This window comes from Triturus cristatus, chromosome 8 (genome assembly GCF_964204655.1).
Source record: "Triturus cristatus chromosome 8, aTriCri1.1, whole genome shotgun sequence".
In the NCBI taxonomy this organism is placed as follows: Eukaryota; Metazoa; Chordata; class Amphibia; order Caudata; family Salamandridae; genus Triturus; species Triturus cristatus.
Window position 1 is genome coordinate 1,694,864,687 of NC_140591.1, and position 14,584 is coordinate 1,694,879,270.

General features: G+C 44.8%; 1 protein-coding gene across 1 annotated transcript in view; it reads left to right on the forward strand.

Annotated features, from left to right (window-relative positions):
- The window catches only part of LOC146808627 (NACHT, LRR and PYD domains-containing protein 3-like), a 318,459-nt gene that overhangs the window by 57,416 nt on the left and 246,459 nt on the right, over positions 1-14,584 (forward strand). The gene's annotated exons all lie outside the window — the stretch shown is intronic.

The following is a 14,584-nucleotide window of genomic DNA, read 5'->3' on the forward strand; positions in this document are numbered from 1 at the left end:
AATGACAGTAGGTTGGTCCACTCAGGAATACCCTAGAGATCCTAAAACAGGTGCCCCGGATCCAGACGTAATGAGAAAATAGGAACAGGTAGTTACCTTCTTGAAAAATAAAGTACCTCCAAAAGAAACTGATTGGGTAAAAATTGATAGAACTCACCAAGAAGTAAAATAATCTGTAAATGCCTATTATGAGAGATTGTTATTGGCTTTTAAACAATACAGTGGTGATGAAAATTTGAGTGACAAAGATTTAACTCATTTTGTATATCGATTTGTGTACGGGTTGCGACCTGAAGTAAGCGAAATGATAAAACAGCATACTGTGGATTGGCAAAATAAAAAGATAGACGAAGTACTGAGGCATGCAAAGGACAGATTAGTTTAGACGAAGCTAAATAGAAGTGGCCATGTCATAACTGCGGAAAGGTAGGGCATTGGAAATCCGTGTGCAAATTACCCCTGAATGCTAGTGGCGATAATGCATCATTAAATCCACAGGTGCAGAATGAGGTGAGTTGTCAACCACAGCGAAAGCAGCAGGTTGTTGCCCAACAGTGTCAGGTGCCAAAACCACCTTTTCCACAGAGCGTAAACCCACAGAGATACAGTAATGAGTATTGGCTGCAACGCAATGAGAGTGATTCAGAAGAGAGTTATTGACGGTGCCGAGGAGAGGAAGAAGAGTGCGTATTTGGCACAACTCTGGAAGTAGACCAGACAGGCCCTTTTGTGGACGGAAAGATAAATTATGAAAACATTACTTTCCTAATAGATACTGGTGCTACTCGCTCAACTGTTAGATCAGCTGACGTTAAAAATCTTCCTATCTCGGATGACACAATCCAAGTAGTTGGAGTCTCAAACAGACAGATAAAAACGTATCTTACTGAACCAGTTCAGGTTAAATTAGGGAAATTTTCCGACATGCACCGCTTTGTCGTATGCGACACCAGCCCTGTAAATTTGTTAGTGAGGGATTTGTTGTGTAAGATGAATTGTATGATCTTCTGTACTCCTGATGGCATAGCTTTTGAGACTCCTGACGAGGATGTACTGTACAAAATGACCATGGCCAATATGGAACCCGAGATTACTGAGGCATTTGCTGTATTTGACCCAGAAGAATTGCCTCAGGAATTAAAGAAAACGGTGAAAACCGAGGTATGGGATTTCACGGGAGAAGACATGGGACTAATGAGAAATGTAGATCCCGTAAAAATTATTGTGAAAGAAGGAATAAGTTACCCAAAAATTCCACAGTATAAATTGACACCCGAAATAATTGCAGGAGTTACTCCTATAATAGACAAAATGATTAAACAAGGTATTTCGAGAGAGATAATGAGCAGCCCATGTAATTCACCGATTATAGGTCTGAAAAAGCCTAACTGAACTTTTAGGATAGAACAAGACCTGAGAAAAGTGAATAAAATAGTTGTATCATGTTGTCTCATCGTACCAAACCCTTCTGTGATTCTATACCAGATTCCTCATGATGCAGAATGGTACACAGTCATTGATCTGTGTCATGCTTTCTTTTCCATCCCATTGCACCCTGACAGCCATCAGATTTTTGCGTTCCGGTTTGGCGAACGTACTTTGGCATGGTGCCGAATCCCACAGGGGTATACAGAAAGTCCATCGATATTCAATCAGATTCTGAAGAAGTTCCTAGAAGATTTGAAAATGCCCGAAAGTTCAGTACTAGTCCAATATATCGATGACCTACTGGTGGCATCGAGAACTCGAGAGGCCGGTGTAGTGGATACTGTTGCGTTGCTGAATTATTTAGCGGATGGAGGACTTAAGGTATCCCCATCAAAATTACAATTTTGCCAAAGAGAAGTACAGTATTTAGGCCATAAAATTGAAAAAGGGCTGAGAAAGGTGACTGCAGATAGGATCAGGATAATCAAAGGAATGAGAGCACCAATGACTCAAAGAGAGGTAAGAATGTTTCTTGGAATGGTTGGGTATTGCCGTCGGTGGATCAGCAACTTCTCACTGATTGCAAAACCTCTGGTACGACTGACAAAGAGTAATGTGAAAGACCCCTTTGAATTGAATAAGGAGGAATTGAAGGCTTTCAAACAATTAAGAGACGGTTTGTGTGAAGCCCCAGCTCTTGGCATGCCTGACTATGAAAACGAGTTTGAGCTCTATTGCAGCAAGAGAAATGGGTGTGCACTTTCTGTGCTGGTATAGAAACATGGAAAATTGAGGAGACCAATTGCATATTTTTCAGCTATACTAGATCCGGTAGCTGTGGCATTACCTGGTTGTTTAAAAGCTGTAGCGGCTACCTGTAAGAGCCTGGAACAGAGTGAAGGAATTGTGATGGGATACCCTGTGAGAGTATTTGTGTCTCATGACGTGGCGATCCTTTTAACTACGAGTCGCACCCAGTTACTGCCTATCCTCATTCCCTGCCCCACCCATTCTTTCTACCTCATCTGACCCAGGGGTCTTTCTAAGGTCATCTAAGACTAACACCTCTGTAAGGCGTTGAGCATTGGCGTTTCTCCCTGTCCTTAGCTTTCTAGAGGCAATATCCATACCTCTATCACTATTTTATAGGTGTGAGTGAATGCCATGATACATATAGAATCATGTGAGGATGGGGATTTAAAGGAGGAAATGATCCGGTATTCCCTGGATTATATTTTATCTGTGGGAACAAAGCTTATTATCAACTACCGGATCATTGGTATTGCACATGTTACCTAGGTCTGGTCTTCCCAAAGATATTTCATGTGGGAAGGGGAAAAGATGGTGCGCATGAGATAGGTAGACAACTAAAGAAGGAGGGAAAGTTGGTCAGAAATTATAGGGAATATTTTTGGAGCACTGATACCAGCCGTTGGAATATCTCTGAATGCACACAGAATTAGAAAATTGTCTACAGTAGTGGATCGCTTATCGACAGGCACTGCTGGAGGGTTCTTGCTGGTAAATATCGAAATGGTTGCCATGAGAGCCATGATAATGCAGTATCGACTTGCCCTCGATATCATTTTGGCAAAAGAGGGAGGAGTCTGTGGAATGCTGAAAGTGCAACATTGTTGTACTTATATTCTTGACGAGAGTCATGATTTAAGAAATGTATTCGAAATATTACGGATTTGCATGAGGAAATTGTTCCATTGGAGGTTGAGAGTGTTTGGGAGAAGATTGGGAAAGGATTTTCTACTATTAAAAATGTTCTGATAAAATTAGGTGGCTCATTTGTAGGTAAGATTCTAATTCCAGTAAATTGTTTGATAATATTATTATTAATACTGAGGTTAGGATGTGTATGTATAAAAAGAAGAAAATTACAAAATAAAAGAAAAAGAGAAGTCGCTAAGAAAAGAGAAAGAAAGAAAGGAAAGAAATAGGAGACATAGAACTGGAAGAATGGAAAGAAAATATGTATAAGAAAACAAGAGAGGATGAGACGGGGGAAACTATAATGTGACGTAACAAACTTAAGAGAACTGAATTCATTTCCGTACATTTTTTTATCAAAATTTAGTGGAATTTATGGTGATATTAAAAATCACCAAAGGGGGGATTGATGGAGCAGGTAAAACAAAATGTTGTATACCTTCTTTATATCTGCATGAAAATACTAATGACGTAATCATTTTACATATTAACCTGTATTAACTGTGTGCCGTAATATACTAACCAATAAAGTGCACCTTGATAAACACGAATTACACGCAGGACTATTTGCTATTTGCATGGCAGAATAACTTTAATGACTAACTGTGGTACGCATATTAACAATAGAAGGCGTGGTGATAGAAATTGCATGATTTGTGTTGCTTTGGTGATGTTTTGCGTTCCTGTTGGGACCAAATGTGGAGTATTATTGCTTTAAATGTCGCTATAAGCCAGGAAAATACTAATAAATAATGGGATTAGTGTGGGTTTAAGCAATAGAATCTTCATTTACGTATATTAATTATGTTTTATGTTTGTTTTGCTTAAGTTGGCATTCGGGCCTACCAAGCCATGGTATTCAAAATGGAGTTCGGCTGTGGCTACCGTCTTGAGAGCGCGATGTCTACTGCGCAGACTCAGATGGCTCCGAAGATCTTCAGGCATCCTCAATTCAAAGCACAGTGTTCCTAGTCAAGGATAGGAACGTGGAGGACTGCCAGAATTTAGTCAGTGTAAATGACCTAAAGGAACAATAACCACCTATAACGGAAGGTCAACATGTTGATACATAGGACCTTTTCGCATGAGAACTGTATGAGCTAAGAGAATGACATAGCAAATTTTATGAGAACCCCGGACTATGAGAAATAAAGGACCATATTGCAACTTTAAAGAGTTCAGCCAATTGCAAAACGTTCCCAATTCAGTAAATGTTACACGTTCCCCAGACTTTGTTATAAAAGGATAGTAGAATAGGGAGTAGGTTAGTGCGTTCCGGAGGGGTGTCCCGAATTTGTGTGATCAACTTGCTTGTACGATTGATTGGTCCTTTGGATATCTTTGGGACTGTGCCGTGCTGAGCGAAGGAACTTTTCGGACTTGTTGAGTTTTGGCCCGCATTCGATTGGGACGATTTATCAAAAGGATTTGAGTTATGCAGAGCTAACAGAATTAGAGAAAAGAGCCCCGATAGCAAGAATAGATAAATATAAATGTCATGCTAAATTGTGTTGAATAATTAAATTTGAACTTTGTTGACCGAAATGCTAATTATGCAACTGAAAGCAAGTAATTAGATAAACTAAACATTGACTAACAGAGAATGAGTTTGAGATTCTTTAAGTAGGAGAAAATAAGGATTTGAAAGCTTTAATGTGTTTTAGCTGGTTCTAGATCACCATCAACCAGTCCAACTAATTGGTCCATCGACCAAGTGGTGGAGTGCCTTGATGTTAAGGTTAGGATCCTATAAGTATTGATGTAAATATGTAGACATTGTAAACAGTTTTCCTTCCCTATAGGTAATAAGGTACCCCCACATGTCCAGCGGATTCCTCATCCTCCTGCGTGCGGATTCGAGTGAGAAGTGTGAGTGTTGGTGTCATGGGCCCCACCAATGAATGCGTGTGTGAATGAATAAGTGTGGTTGACGGATCTGTGACGCAGGGAGGATATGTAAATTTGCCCCTTTACTCTGGATCACTCTAAATGTCGACTGGCCAGCCGGTGCGCCGGTTAATATGAGCTCAGGAAGCAAGAGGTGCCGTTTTAAGTGTGCCTTTTTCTAATGATGTCAGGTAGTATTTTTATTAATTTTTACTTGGAGAGTAAAATCGAATGCTATGACTTTTAGTACATACTTGCAGCGAGATCCATAGAAAGAGCTCCTCGTTTCTGGCATACAGGCTAGTAACCATAGAGTGTGGTAGAGAGATAGTGTTACCCTTCTCTACCATAGATTGCAAATTGGTGCCAGAGGTCAGCGTTCTAGCTTATGACCTCTGACGCTTTAAATGTCCGCTGGGCAGCAGGTGCAACAAAGGCAAGCCCGTATGCACCCGCCAGTGCCCGAACTGGACCAGGGGCCAGGGACCCTGTCCCAATTCAGCGGATACAGTACACTGCAAACCAGCTGCTGACTCTCAGGCATACCTCTGAACCATGCAGTGACACAGGAGGACGACTTGATTGCCGATCCGAAGGGGCACATTGCAATTATGAGATAATTGACGCGCCCTCTCTAAACATACAATTCTAATTTGTTTGCTACTAGAGGAGGATAGTCATGACGTCCTGTTTGTTACAGAAACCTGGCTCAATTATAATTTTATCCTGGATATCATGATGGCCCTTCCTACCCCCAAGTTTCAAATCAACAGACATGACCGCACTGGGAAGGTGGGAGGTGGCGATGCGGTCCTGATAAAAGAAGAATATAAATCTGTCATTAACCCCATCCCCATTTCAGATTGCGGATGCTGTCAATTTACCATCACTTTTACCCCCACCTACACCTTCTCAGGGCTGTTAATATATAGGCCCCAAGGCCCCTGTGCCCAGTTTCTAGATACCCTAATGGACACTTTGACTAGTTTTATGATGAAGAAAGCCCACATTACCATTCTAGGAGGCCTAAACTTTCCCTTTGATAATCATAATCTTCCTAATATCAAGAGGCTGGTGCAAGAACTGGAGGGGCTACAATTAACTCAATTAATAACTTCTTACACACACACACTAAAGGACATATACCGGGCCCATTGATCTCGAACAATCCCAACATGTCAGTATTCCCCCCCAGTACCTGTGCTTTGGTCAGATCACTATCTTATTCCGTTTGCACTGTGTAACATGGAGGCACCTCCACCAACTCTGCCATGAATTCCCATTTGAGGAACTGGTCTAAGCTTCACCCAGAAGCTTGGGGGGGATTTTCTAGGTTCTTCAGCCCCCAAGATACAGGGCAATATTGATGAAGCACATTCCAATTGGGAGAGGTGGATCTTCCATTCATTGTCCCTAAAACGACTCCCAAACCAAAAATGAACACCAAAAAAGCACCGTGGTTCTATGCCCAGTCAGCATCTTTAAGGAAAAACTGTAAAAAAGCCGAAGGGGAATTGGGGAAAAATTATGACCTGCAACTTAAGGCCAGCTAGAAGACGGGCATCAGAATTTACCATAACATCAAAGATGCTCAGTCAAATTTTTTGGAGAAGATTACCAAGGCTCAGAACTCATCTAAATCCTTAACCACCTTAACCTATGATAATTCTTCATCCCATGCCTCAAAGGAAAAATGTAATGTTCTAGCCACTTACTTTCATAAGAAAATCACAGACATATACAGCTCCCTCCAAGCAGGGATTGAGGCAACTACAAGGCAAGAAAGAACCGAACCTACATTCAGCTCAACCGGGGAATTATCAACCCGTATCACTTTTACCATTTATTGGTAAATTACGAAAGAAACTTGTAAATGGAGCCCTATCAGGGTGTCTGGAACTTAACCTCCATCTTCACCCCACACCAATGGGCTTTCGGACACAGCACAGCACGGAATCTGCACTGTTAGTGATGGAGCGGGAAAAATAAAAATATTTGATATACCCAATCCATTTATATAAGTTTTATTAAAACGACTAATGAAAAAATTCTAATGAATAATAATGTGTGATGATTGAATTAATCAACCTTATTAACCAAGAGAATACACGCGGGAAGGCACAATATAAAATAATAAGTGAACTAAGTTTGTACGCATATTAAATTTTTATGTTAGCTTAAACAATATTCATGTGTTTTGCGCTTAAATAAATCAGCATTAACGGCTTTAAATGTCGCATATGGCACAGTAAAGATGTGGAACAGCCCATACTCCCGTCATCTACCAAAGCAGAAGTGAAGGACGCTCCTTCTCCCACATCACAGCAAAGACCTGGAGCAGCCCATACTCCCTGAATCTACCGAAGCAGAAGTGGAGGACGCTCCTTCTCCCACATCACAGCAAAGACCTGGAGCAGCCCATACTCCCCTCATCTACTGAAGCAGAAGTGGAGGACGTTCCTCCTCCCACATCACAGCAAAGACCTGGAGCAGCCCATACTCCCCGCATCTACCGAAGCAGAAGTGGAGGACGCTCCTTCTCCCACATCACAGCAAAGACCTGGAGCAGCCCATACTCCCCTCATCTACTGAAGCAGAAGTGGAGGACGTTCCTCCTCCCACATCACAGCAAAGACCTGGAGCAGCCCATACTCCCCGCATCTACCGAAGCAGAAGTGGAGGACGCTCCTTCTCCCACATCACAGCAAAGAACAGTCTCACCACACACCACCGGACCATCACCTCACTTTCGGAATTCTGAAGGTCCCTCAAGTTCTGACTGTTCGAATTAGCCTCCGGGACCTGCAAGCGCCTGGATCCCAATCTGGTAATTAGCCGCACTTTATAAATCCTGATTTATTGATTGAGTGAGAGCTGTTACAGGAGAGGCTGCTCGCTGTAAATCCAATCCTTCACCCTCTTCACTCAGATAAAAGGACTTTATAGAGGGGGGAGTTTCTGACTGAAGCCATTTACAACCAGCCTTTACCCCGTAGAAAGATCTCAGCAGAGAGGCCATGTTGTCATAAAACTTACGTATCCATTCTGTATGGAGTTGTATAAGAAAGAGAGTCTTTCATCAAACTCTACCGTATACTCTCTGTACCCCGTTAACACGTGCTATCACTGGGTCTGGTCTTTCTCTAAAACCTTGTACACAGACCCTTTAATCTGTTCAGAGACATCAGTAGAGAGCTGGCTGTTTGCAAACCCATTCATACACTGTGTTCACTCAGAGAAAAGGTCTTTGCAGAGGGGGGGAGTTACTCACTAAAGCTTTTTACACTCACCCTTTACGCAATAGAGAGGTCTCAGCAGAGAGGACACATTGTCATAAAAAACAACCATTCACACAGAATCAAAACAAGAGGAAGGGCCTTCGCCTACATCGCAGCCAAAACCTGGAACGAGCTCCCGGTCAGCATCAGATGCTTCCATAACCTGCACATCTTCCTGAAGCCCATCAAGACCTTGCTCTTCAACTGATCCGCCCAGCCCTGCGCACCTTGAGACCCTCACAGGTGAGTAGCGCGCTTTATAAACCCCTGATTGATTGATTATTTCATCAAAATCTACCATTTAAATCAGCACCCTGTTAATATGTGATAACACAATGCCTTGTGTTTCCCTGAAGCCATCTACACAGACTCTTTACTCTGTTCAGATGTGTCACTGGAGGAGAGAGGGTGCTGCGAGTGAACGGAATCATACACCCTGTTCACTCATAGAAAAGGCCTTTGCACAGGGATGAGTTCTTCAATAAAGCATTTCACCCCCAGCAGAGGGCGTGTTGTCATAATAACCAAGCATTCACCCTGAACAGAATTATAAACCAAGGGGCAGGCTTTCCTCTAACTCTATTATACGTAGTCTGAACCCTGGCCTCGTGTTTCTCTGAAGCCTTCTACACAGACCCTTGCGGAGAGCTCGCGAGAGCAGAAACGGGAGGCTTCACCCCCTCGGCGTGCATGTGAGGGATTGATTTACTCGCTCTCAGAGGCCTCCTGCAGGCTTCTCGTAGATCTCTTGCAAGAAATCTCAACCCAAAGTTAAGAAAACATGAATACAGTTGTTTTAAGTGAGAGTGTAATGTTACAAGGCAAATTAATATTAAGAGAACGAGAGATGTAGCAGCCGGCATTCCTTTTACCTTATTCCATTTTGTTTAACTGAGTACTAACTATTCTTGATTCTTTGACTGTAATGTGTTTCGTAAAAAAGATGTTATTTTACATAAAAAAACCTAGAAATTCACTGAAAAAAAGAATTAATTAGTAGTTAGATTTGGTAAAACTATTTTTCTTAATAATAATAATTATAAACACACTGAAGAAAACAAAGGTTAAAGTGATGTTATAGTTAGGGGAAAATGTCATTGACAACATAATGTTTTGAACTAAAAAAACACAGAAATTCACCAGTTAGCAGAGCTAACTATTAACCCTTTCGGTGCTCATGACAGAATGGTTCCGTCATGCGCCCAGGTGCACTAATTCCTTCTGGTGCAAACAGAAGAGGGATTTCCCTATTGTTTTGGGCCTCGGAAGGTGGTGAAGAGCTTCCCCCAACCTTTTTTTTATTTTCAATGTAATGACGATCACGCACATGGCGCGCTGTCGTTATTAAATTGAAAATGAAACTGAAACTTAGCCCCATGAACACCGAAACAGTGAAACTATCTCAGCCCCCCCAAAGCACTGAAACACATGGGAAAGGTATTGTTGGAAAGGAGAGAATCTCCCTAGTGGATCCCTGCTTGGGGATTGCCCCAGGAGGATGATCCCCAAGCAGGGATCCACCCACTAGACAGCAGGGAGGGGCCCCTTGGCCAAGGGCCTTTCCTCTTCCCATTAAACAAAGCCATAACCAGAATTTCTGACCCCCCTGGAGAGCAGATGGGGGCAGTAGCCCCCAATATTCCACCCCGGGGGTGGGAGGGGGGCAGAAAGCACCCCAGACACCAGGGATTATTTTTTTTATAGGCCAGTGGTGGGGGCTGCCCAGGATGAGCATGCAAAAGCGCCCACCCTTTCCCCCAGTAACTGCTAAAATGTCTTTCTGCCCCTGTGAGAAGGTAGCCTGATATATGCTGTCCACTAGTTCTAGTGGGCACCTTGTATCAGTCCAAATAACCCCTTATGGTGAATGGTTAAAGACACCTTATGTGAAAGCTATCCTAGTGGTAGCTATGGAGAGCAGCCTTCAGGATAAGTCGTGAAGGAATGTAAAGCAGCTTGTTTTACCAGTCTATAATCTCTTGAATGATCAAATGAAAAGACAACCACACCAGGCATATATTCAACATATATGTATTTAAGGTTAAACACACCCCTCTAGTGTCTTTATGAGACTGGAGTTCGAAGTACTTAAGTTTCAAGCAATTAAGCATCAGTAAAAGCACAAATACACGTTTGAGCCCTGGGGGCGTACCAAACCATATACTAAAAAAGTGGTATAAGAACCATGACTGTGATTGGCACTAGGCCTATTGCCTCTAGAATCGCTGGGACCCCAAGGAACCACCCAAGGTAGGAACACAGGGGATCCACGGGAACTGTATGCAGTGTGAAAACACAACCGCGGGTTCCAATTACTTTCTATGGGGAATGTCGCGGTTGGAATTTCAAAGATTAGGGACACTTCTAATCGAGTCAGGACCAAACCCTCTTGGACTTAGGAAGTTCTAGGGCTAGCACCCACGAGAGTACCGAAGTACTCGAGTTGCCTCACCCAGGAAACCCGGGTGCATAGGTGTCTTTTGGTGTCGGGTCGCGTCGTCGATTTCAATGGCAGCCTGCAAAGAACTGCTGCTGCCGTGAAGAGAAGTGTCCGGAGAGGTCCAAGCCTGGATCTAGGATGTAAGGAACCTGAAAGCAGTGGTGACAGAGTCTGGGTCACTTGCCAGTGACCTAGGGCAGGATGGACCAATGCCCACAGATGTTGGGTGCTTCAGGTGAGTTGATGGGTGTTTTGACTCTTCAGCCACGAGGTCCAGGAGGCATCGACGAAGTCCATGAGCCGGATTCGAGCTGTCCCACGAAGTCTGTCGAGTGCTGCGTTGTCGGCGACCAGGAAGGACCCAACAAGCCTTGGCAACGGCAAGTCACAGGAAATCAGAGAAAGGACTGCGGTGCAGACCAGCAAGGTTTGATGGACTCACCCAGTGAGGGTAAGTAAGAGCAAGCCCCAACAGAAGTGTAGTTGCCTTTGTGGGGACCTGCTAGCCAACAGGCTAGTGATCGCGAAGGAGCCTCGAGCGGTCGCATTGGAAGCTGGCCCACGGGTCACTCGTGGAGTGGAGGCCAACAATCTTCGGTGCAGGAGGTGCTCAAGGCTGGGGCTACTCGGAGCCCAAAGCACAACTTCGAGGATGACCAGGAAGGTGTTGTTGCTGAAAAAGTTCACGGTGTCCAGGGGTCACAGTTCCACGTTACCCACGATAGCCATGGGCCTCAGCTTTGCTGTGGACTCAGGGTAGCCTCGGGGAAGTCTGAAAATCCACCAATGGGGATGCAGAGACTTCGGCGTCCAGCGGGAGCTTCAGTAATGCATACCGGTCAGTTGCTTCTTTGGTGCCTGCCAAGCAGGGGAGTCACTCCTTGACCCCAAGGGAGATTTCTTCCGTCTTCTAGTCGTGATAGAAAGTCGAAGGTCCAGGATATACGTTTCAGAGGTTCGTCCAGGGTGATCTAAAGTCCTAGGGACTGGAGTCCTATACTTATACTAAGCTTAGGGGATGGACTAACTCTAAGGCTCCACCTATGGGTGGGCCTGGGGTGGGGGTGGTTACACCCCTTCCCCTTTTTTCCAGTTTCGCACCAGAGCAGAGGCTGAGTGCCCCTGCAACCGGTTTGAACTGGGCTATGCACAGGGACACCTTGTGTGCCCCAGGCAGTGTCTCAAAAGCATTCTCTGACTGCACCCACCCTGCACCAATACACATCTGCCTGTCTGGGGAGGTGGTTACACCTCCCTGTGACAGGAAACCTATTGTCCACGCCTCCCCTGCTGGAGTTTCCCCCAGCAGCAGGAGGCCAGACCCGTGTCTGTGGCATCCATTTTGTGATGCCAGGGCTTGGAAAGGAGGTAACCGGGTTTAGCCAGTGTGAACATGTCTCTCCCTCTAGAAGGGTGGAATGCTACCCCCGCCGCCAGAACAGTATTCCAAAGCGTTTGACCCCAAACACGACATGTTTTGATGCAGCCATCCCAAAGTTAGCATTTACCGTGAGGTTATAATGCACTTAAGAGTATATGGTATGGCTGTATCACAGAACAGCCATAAGGAAGCATTTCCGAATGCTGCAGAGGGGCTCAGCTCATGCTTGGGCACCCTCTCACATAAAACCAAGCAGTCTGCCTTCAGAATTGTCAAGGCCTGCCGTAGGAGTGGCTTATAGGTTTATATGTATCTGTATAAGGTAGTGATATAGGTAGCCTATACCACAGTAAGGAATGCAAGCACACCCTTACCCAGGTTGCAGTAGCAGACCTGTGGCGTCATTTTGGAGTGCTTCCCAGGGGTGGCATAATACATGCTGCAACCCCTGGTAGGCCTCTGAGTTACCTATGCCCTAGGTACATAGTATACCATATACTAGGGGCTTATAAGGCACTCCAGAATCCAATTCGATATGTACCTAATGTACATGGAAACCATTTGAGAGAGGAAGCAGCTAGGCTGTGGGCCTGATTAGCAGGGCCACAGCCAGACTAAGGTAGAAAAACAGTGAAACGCCAGCAAAAGTGGGGGTACCCATGTGAAGCAAATCCTACTCTCCTACAGCCCCCCCGGAGGCAAATGGGGGCAGTTGCCACTGATCTGCCACACGGCACAGCCCACTAGGCACCAGGGATTTTTTTTTTATACGTAGGGGTGGGGGCTGCACACAACGGGCATGCCAATACTCCCAACCCCCCAAAAAATGCAGTCTTTCTGTCCCCCCGGGAGGCAGATGGGAGCAATAGCCCCTTATGTGCCCCCGGGGGGCTGAAAGTACACTAGGCACCAGGGAATATTTTATTCAATATTCATTGGTTGGGCTGCCCAGAATGGGCATGCCAATGCCCCCACCGCACCTCAAAAACATTCCACAGACTATCTGCCCCCCCGGGAAGCAGTTGGGGGCAATAGCCCCTGATATGCCCACCGGAGGGGCAGAGAGCCCACTAGGCGCCAAGGATTACACTTGCTTTTTTGTACGTAGGGGTGGGGGCTGCCCAGAATGGGCATACCAATGCCCCACCCAGTAAGGAATACAGCCACAGTCTTTTTTCCCCCCTTTGGGGTCATATTAGGGCAATAGCCCCCATTCTGCTCCCCCCCCCACCCTCAGGGTGTCAGAAAGCCCACTAGGCCCTGAACTTTTTTTTCACAATGTGCCTAGCTGTAGATTTTAGCCCTAGAGCAGCTGGCACCTAGGGAAACCTAGCAAACCTGTATATTTTTGAAAACTAGACACCAAGGGGAATCCAGGATGTGGTGACATGTGTGCCTTTCACCAGACTGTTACCCAGAATCCCTTGCAAACCCCAAATTTAGTTTAAAAAAAACATTTTTCTCTCATTTCTGCGATGGAAAGTTCTGGAATCTAAGGGGAGCAGCAAACTTCCAACAACCCATCTTTTCCCCAAGTCTACCGATAAAAATGGAACCTCACTTGTGTGGGTAGGCCTAGTACCCGTGACAGGACAAGGCCCAAAACAGACCTATTAAAGTTTTCCCTTTTTTTCAATGTGCCTAGCTGTGGATTTTGGACCCTAGCTCAGCAGGCACCCTTAGGAAACGTAGCAAACCTATACATTTTTTAAAACTAGACAGCCAGGGAAATCCAGGATGGGGCGATTTGTGTGGTTCTCACCTGGTTCTGTTACCCAGAAGCCCTTGCAAACCTCAAAAACTTTGTAAAAAAAAAACCAACACATTTACCTCATATTTCTGTGATGGAATGTTCTGGAATCTGACGGATCCAAAAACGCAGGTGCCCTCCTTGCAAAACCAGGTTGTTTTTTGATAGATAATTTTGATGTCTCCACAAAAGGTTTTGGGCCCTTCCCTGCCGCAGGTAATTGGCCCACCCACACAAGTGAGGTACCATTTTTATCAGGAGACAAGTGGGAACACTGGATAGTAGGAAATTTGCATCAGACCAGTGATCCCACACCATTCCCACCCAGAAATGTGAAAAAAATAGTTTTTTTTCAGCAAAATTTGAGGTTTGCAGGGGATTCTGGGTAGGAAAACTTAGGGGGGTCCATACTAACCACACCTCCCTGGACTCCACTGGGTGTCTAGTTTTCCAAAATGTGTGGGTTTGGCAGATTTCCCCAGATGGCCGCCTTGCCTGGGACCAAAAACGCAGGTGCCCCCATGCAAAACCAGGTCATTTTGAGATAAATAATTCTGATATCTCCACAACAAGTTTTGGGCCCTTCTCTGCCAGGGGTACTTGGTCCACCCACAGAAGTGCAGTACAATTTTGATCGGGAGACCTGGGGGAATGCTGGGTTGTAGGAAATTTGTCAGCCCGGTGATCCCACAACTTTCCCC